Below are 7,925 nucleotides of genomic sequence, written 5' to 3' on the forward strand. Positions count from 1 at the left end.
TAATCATGATGCTATCTGGTAATATCCAAGGGAACCTAGACCATGGAAGTACCCTCTCACCATGTTGTCTTCTGTGACTGAGATTTTAATAGGCAACTCAAAGGGAGAATGGTTGGATTTGAATCTTAATAACCACAGATCAGTGTTTACATATTCATCATAATCCCTGACGTAGCCGACCAATTGATGAGGAAATTTGGGTCACATTTTGGTTTCTCTGTGTTTCTAATAATAAAGAATTTTTAAAGATAGGGCAAATTTTAGCACTGAAAGGATGTTAAGAAGTAATATAGTTCGTGACATTTTTCTAAATGTAAAAAACTAGGACCTTAAACACTTAAATAACATCCTAAAAGACATACAGCTTAATGACAGTTGTGTGTATCCTGTTTCCTAACCCAAAGTTCCTGTTTTATTACACTATGACGTTAGCTGTGGTATTAATTTTAGTAGTCAATGTGTAAGAAACAGCTCAACTCTCAGTTCTAATCTTAGCTAATCAAATAATAGGTTATTCCAATTAGAGTGGTTAATTTATTTAGCTACACAATCTATGCGTGCCCCAAAATATTTCTAAACACTTTTACAAATATACACCTATCTTTACTTCTATCTTTATCCCTTACCTAGAGAATCAGAATTTGAAGATGAGTAATGAGATGTAAATTATAGGCCAACGCAGATGTCCCTTGTGGTTATATAACCCTAAACTAAGACAGATGAAGAAAAGACTTTTTAATATAATTTTGCCCTTATGAAAATCTTTAAAAAAGTTTTACCTGAGTTATACAGTTCAGTCTTTTAGAATTTAATATAACTTCTAAAGTCATTTAGACAATGAAATGGATGTGTTAACAGGCATTCCTCCAAACCTGTGATGTGGTCAAGCAAAAGCGGGGAAATGCTTTGTATTCTTATTGATTTATTATGAATTTTAATATATTAAAGGTGGTGAGAAGGAAACTGGGTTAATTTTGTTCTTCAAATGCATGGTGACAGAAATGTTTTCATGACCAAAAGATCATAATTACTCAAGAAACAGTTTGCTTCCAGAAATCTTAAAATTATGAGCAAGCCTCTTGTTTTGCTCTTTCCAGAGCTGTGTTTACCGGCTGTGTTTTGGGGGCAAATATTCTGAGTACCCGCTGGAAAGACTTCCACCTCCTACTCCATCCCTCCAACCCCCTCTCTCATTCCTCATTTCTCCTCTTGGTCCTCTCTCTCCCCTCTGCACTGCCTCTCTGGCTGGCCTCAGCAGAGTCGCTTTCCCTCTCCAACTTTACCACTGGTTGATCTCAGTGATTCCAAACACAGCTGATCATCAGAATTACTAGATCTTTTGAAGAACAAAATAAAACAAATGAATGAAAAACAGGTCTAGAACAATCCCTTCTCTGGGATTCTGAGTCGGCAAGAATGGTGTGAGAATAGAAAAATCTATGTTTTGCAAAGTTCCCCCAGATAAGCCGAAATGTGAGCCAGGATGGTGAATAACCCGTCTGCCTCCAAACTTCACTGGCCATGAGAAGAAATGTGTTTTGGACTTCGAAGCTTTTCACAAAGAAACAAAAGCAGAGATATGACAACTAAGTGCAATGCATGCTTCTGGATTGTATCCTGGTGGGGGACAGGAAAGGAGCGGGACGTAAATGACATTAATGGAACAATTGATAAATTTTGTACATGGCCTGTAGATTTAATAATAGTATTTTATCGATAATTGTATTTTTATTACTTAAGAAAATGTCAAGATTTCATTTTTGTATTTGTTTCCCCAGAAACTCACAATAAAGTATTTAAGGGTCAAGGGGCATGGTATCTCCAATGTATTATCAAATATTTCAAGTAAAATATGCATCTATGTATAAACGTAGAGAGAAAGAGACTGATATAGAGAATGGGGCAGCATAATTGGTGAATTTGGGTACGTGTTCTAATGGAATTCCTTGTACTATTCTAGCAATTTTTGGTAAGTTTGAAAATATGTTAAAATTTATTTGTTTTTTTTAAATTTTACTGTAACTGGAACAAAGAGCCCTCAAATTTCTCTCCAAAATATGTCATCCTGGGCTATGTGATTCAAAGTAATCAAAAAATAGATGGAAAAAAAAAACAGTTTGAAATCTACCATCATATCAACTAGAAATGAGAAATGTGATTTTTCAGATATCAATACCTTTATGTAGGATAATTGTACACTTAAGAGTTGAACAATATAGGTTCAACTAATTGTAAACATTAAGTATCATAAAGACTGTTTCCTTTTTTTAACACTGATGATGAAATAAAACCAAGAAAAATAGTATATAAAGTACTCTTTTCTGAAAATCCATGAAGCAGTCATAAATTAGCACAAAATGGAACAAGTATCTAATGTGAAGTCAGAAAATACAAATTCAAATATATTTCTTACTAAGTGTAGGGTCTTGAGAACGTTGACTATCCATTTGAATAAATTTCCAAATCTATAAAACAAACCTAGTCATAATAAAGGCCCCATTAATGAGGGAAATAAGTGGTTTAAAAAAGTTGCCAATATATTGCCTTATGTATGGCAAACAGAAACTGTCAAACATAATGTCTCAGCCATGTAAACACCGTTGTCCCTCAGCATCCATGAGGAGTTGGCTCTAAGACCTCCTGCAAAACCAAAATCTGCAGATGCTCAAATGCCTGGTATAAAATGGCATAGTATTTGCTGGTAACTTACGCACATCTTCCTGTATACTTTAAATCATCTCTAGGTTACTTTTAATTTCTAATACAATGTAAATAGTTGCCATACTCTATTATTTGGGGAATAATAACAGGAAAAAGTCTGTACCTGTTAAGTGCAAAAGCAATTTTTAAAAATATTTTCCATCTGCAGTTGGTTGAATCCAGGATGTGGAACCCATGGCTATGAATGGATGACTGTATAATATTTTAGACATCTCACAAGTGCTAGTTAGTTTCCCAGGCCATTGGACCTAACAAGAGTCTCCATCTGAACTGTGAGGGGAAGAATGAGACATGAGAAATAAGTTTCCTGGGGATGGTGAAGTGGTGGGAATTGAAGAGAAACAAACGAAAACACTGGCTTACAGAATCATTGTACTGATGCATTATCTAAATTGGCCCCTGAAGTTTGGTTCAAATAGGGAAAGGAAAAACTAAATCCTTTTGTGCCATGACTTTCCCATCTTTGGGTTTTCAAATATGCTTCTTTGAGATTAATTTGGCCCAACTCTTCAAGACATTTGTTTTGTAAAGTAACGTAAATGTTATTTTCTGACCACTTATGCATGTGAAACCATCCTTAAATGGTTTTTACACAAGCAAGTACACTGTTTAGATATGAAATTCTTAGGTCACAATATTATCCTTTCAAAATTCTTATATTTTTTTCATTTTCTTAAAATATTTACAGTTTCAATGCCTGAAGCTAGCTGAATACCTTTTTCCTTTCTTAATAATCCTTTCTCTTCGTTGTCCCTCTTCATTTGAATACTTGAGTTTTTAAAATTATTACTCATTTCTCTTGCAACTCAGAAGTGTGTCAATATGAGTTTTGGGGTTTCTCTCCTTTATTATTTTATCTTGAATTTAGTAAAGTCAATCAATTCTGACTATGTAGGTCAATCAGTCACGTTTTCTTCTACCATATTTTTATTTATTGCTTCTGTTTCATATGCTTCATTTCCGTATTCAGGAACACTAACTAGTTACATATTGAAGCTCTTACTAACTGTCATGTTTTCTTTCATACTTTTCATCTCTTTGTCCTTGTCCTGTACATTCTATTACAGCTTCTCAGTCCATCCTTCACATCACTCCACTCAAACTTCAGTGTTGTCATTACTAGAGTTCGATATTTTCAGTACCTTTTAAAACTTAAGTTTTATTTTATCTGTTATACATTAAGTTTTCTTGAAATTCTTCCTGAGCTTATCTATCTTCCTTTTATATCGCACACTGTTCCTTGTTGCCTGCTCATCCTGCTTCATGGAGGTTCATTTTTTGTGTGTTTTTTTATTGAGCATAGCAAACCAGTTCCAGAAATGTTCTCTTGAGTGTTACCATATTCTTCCTTTGAGCTTTCAGGTTGGTAATTCTTTTCCCTTATTCAACAGTAATTTTTGGTGCTTATTTTTTTGTTTGTTTGTTTCTTTTTACCCTTCTTTACAAATGATTGAATGGGGTACTTTCTAAACTCAGTGACTCTCAGAATATTGGATGGGTAGATTGCCTTTAGACATAATCTCTGAGGATGACAATTTTCGACAATTCAGCATTAAAAACAACATGATAACAACATCTCCTTCTCAGATTCGCACCTAGAAAGGAAGTTAATATGCCCAGATTCCAATATGAATTTTAGCTTCTAACAGGCATTCACTCTACTGAGATGGTGATTTCTCTTTTACCTCCTGCTTGGTCCTCTGAAACTCTAAGAAGATATAACAGACAACAGTCTAAAATCTCCAGCATTCAGTGTACCCTGGATATCTCTGTCACCATCTTCAGATCTTTGCTTATGGAGACAGAAGCAGCCAGTATGCAATGAGCAATCAGTAGTCCCCCTCTATAGTTCCTGCCTATTTGTTTTTGAAAGATGCTGTTTCTGAAAAGCAAGATGGTAATTGGGGGAATGGAGAAAGTCTTAGAATTGACCTTTAATTACCTCAAAAATCAACACATGGGCATTCTTTTTCTTTCACTGATATATTCTCTGGGTATAGACCCATAGGCATAACATGAAGAAATGACAGTGACTTCCTATCCATTTTAGGTGTTCACTTTGTCATGAGATAAAACCTGAGAATTTGCAAGGAAATGAGCCTACCTTTAATTAGTAAAAGTTCTACCCAGAGTCTAGCCTTAGTTTGTTTGAGACTTGATACCATATTCTGTCATTTTAGTGTTTTCTTAAGTATGTTAGGACAATAATTAGGAAAAACTAAATCCTTTTAAATGTTACCCAAGATGTTCCTTCACTATGAATAGTCTTACAGGTGTTATTTGATATCTGATGATAGTATCTAATAAATATCATCTGCCTAAGTATTCTTACCACTATAAACCTTATGAAAATTCCAGTATTTCTATACATTACAGGAAAATGTTGTAATTCTAGTTTGTGTTGAAAATTCCATTTTTCTTCTTGTCTCCAAAATCTAGTAATTTTACATAACAAGAATTTTATTTAGATCAACTTTCCATTGCATCTTTCTATTCATTTCTCATTTTTCCATTTCACCATTCATTCAGTAGACATTTATTAAGTGCTTACTATGTACTAGACACTGTGATAGATCCTGTAGATACTGAGATGTAGGTTCTGTCTCTAAGAATTTATGGTCTATTCATAAAGACCAATGACAAAATAAACCTGAAAACTCTGCTGTAATCAATTTTTTGAATATATGCATAGTGTGAAAAGAAGTCTAAGTAATAATATTAAGTAACATGATTTTACTATGCTTAGATTTTTGTTTTTATCAATAATTTAGATTAAAATTTTCATTCTAAACATTTTCTACAGAAATGTATCTAATCTTTAATTCAAATCAATTTGCTCAGCATTTAATAAATGTCTATTGTGAGCAAGACACTTCACCTGGCACTGTGAGGAATGCAAAGCTAAGACAAAGTTTGAGTCTTCAAGGTTTTTAGTCTAGCAGGGAATACAGATTAACTATAACTCATTTGGAATTAAACACACAAAATGGTCAAAAAAAAAAAAAAAAAAAAAAAGCACAAGAGCAGAGAAGATTAACTACAATGAAAATGACCCTACATTGAAGAGTAAAAAATTGAGCAGGGCCATATTGAATATGATAATAATTAGTGCCATTTATTGAGAAGCTCCTATAAGCTAGTCGCTATAATAGATGCTTTCCATATGTTGTCTCTAATCTTAGAAAATGGAAATATTTTTAAACTTTTTATTATCTACATCAGTTCAGAGGGCTTAACGGAAGTAGAACAGCATGTATTGAACACTTTGCTTGAAAATCTTTCTACACATTTCTTGGGGATGAATGTGGGTGGGGGTGCAGTTTCAGTGGGAGACAATTAGGTGATGCAAACCCAGTAAAAACCTAGTACTTAGAGAGAGACTCCAAAGACCATGATCTGCTTTAAACTTGGCTTCTTTGGCAGATTGCTTTGCCCATCAGACCTGGCTCGTAGCCACAAATAGCTATAAACTTTCCCACAGTATCTGGACTCACAAAGTAATGGTTAGGATTGTAAATTAAGTGTCATCCTCTTTCAGATTATATACATCTAACTTCTGAAAGAATCCAACCAAGATAAACATATTAAATTTGTCTCTGAAGTATGAAGAGATGACAAATGTTTTCCCTGAGAATTAAATATTACAGTTAAAAAAAAAATCTCTGTAAATCAAATCAAAGAGGTACTAGCAATAGCCAGAATGTGGTTGGCCCAGATTTCTTAAAAGACACCTCAGATAAGTTTTCTCTTAGCAGTGGCTGATGATTCTGTTCAGTATGTGGAAAATTGAAACAGAAGTGTGAAATTGTGGAGTGGAAGTTCTAAGAATGCTAACTTACAAAATATGTAGGAGGGGTTTGTGGGTCATTGCATTGACCTCTTAGCTTGTTTTACATAAGAACATGCCTATTGTGATATCTATAAAGGCAAAGAATTAGCAAATATTTTGAAAGATCCTTTAGAATATTGATAACACGTAAGTTTCATTTTGTCATACAATATAATTTAACATGAGAGCAAATTGCTGTCATGGAATGATTCAGAAGAAATGTATCAAGACTTTTAGAAAAGTTTTGGGGTTTTATTTTGGTTTTCGTTTGTTCTTTGGTGAGTTTTTTTTTTTTCTTTCTTATAAACTGAAGTAAAGTATTGCCTATTACAGTATTATTTCTATTCTTAGGCTTATTACCTATCCTGGGTCACTGTAAATTAAAACTATTTTCATTTTCCTCTAACAGTATTGTCTTCTTTAATAAATATTACCTGTGGGGAAAAAGCATCAGTGAACTAAAGCGTGGTGTGGTTGCTTAATGGTTAAATGAATTTTGTGGGGACATTTAAAATATTACATATTTTCCACAGCTGCTTGGAGGAACATGTGAATGGAGTGTACTGTATGTACTACTTTGTTCGGGAAGTGATTTTCTTTTAAAGTGGTGAAAATTTTCTTTCAAATGAGTACAAACAACATGATATTTATTTTGTTTGAAATTGTTCTGAAAATAATCTCTGATGAATTATAAAAATAATCTTGGCTTCCTCTTGGTTTCTTCTTTTTATCTTAATGAAATATTCAATATTAGATTATTTGGTTTCACTTTCTGCTTCCATTGAATTAGAAGGAGGCTGTTGTGCCATTTCAACTCTATAAAGAAACTACTAACACCGTTCATTTCTTTAAGGATTATTCTTTCCTTCAATTTGTTCACATAAAATAAACACTATTGTAAAGCCCTTCTGTTCTTATCACATTAAATGTAGGGTTCTAAATGTAGTGATATTTTGAAAGCAGAGGCTGTGTTTCTCTTAAAAAGACATCGATACTATGAGAAAAAATTGAGTGAATGAGCTGTATTCTTCTTAAGAATCTTATTTATTTAACATAGTGAGATTTATAAGTCAAGCACTAGTTTGATATAAGATAAATTTGTATAATCAATCACTGAGACATAAAATCAGCACCCCTTTAGTATGGTGGTGTTAAGTACAATAGCTATTTTTAGGCAATACACTGGTATATCTGAGATGTCAATAGAGCATTTTGGATTTATTCTGGAAAACGAAAATAACAAATTAGATAAGATCTTATTAATATTAAATCTTAGATCAATTATTCTCAATCTACCCCATGTGTATTTATGTATAGGAATATGCATATTTGTAAATAATTGCAGAGAGAGGGGATGAAGAAATTGAGAAATATC

The sequence above is a fragment of the Lemur catta genome, chromosome 6, assembly GCF_020740605.2.
Source record: "Lemur catta isolate mLemCat1 chromosome 6, mLemCat1.pri, whole genome shotgun sequence".
NCBI lineage: Eukaryota > Metazoa > Chordata > Mammalia > Primates > Lemuridae > Lemur > Lemur catta.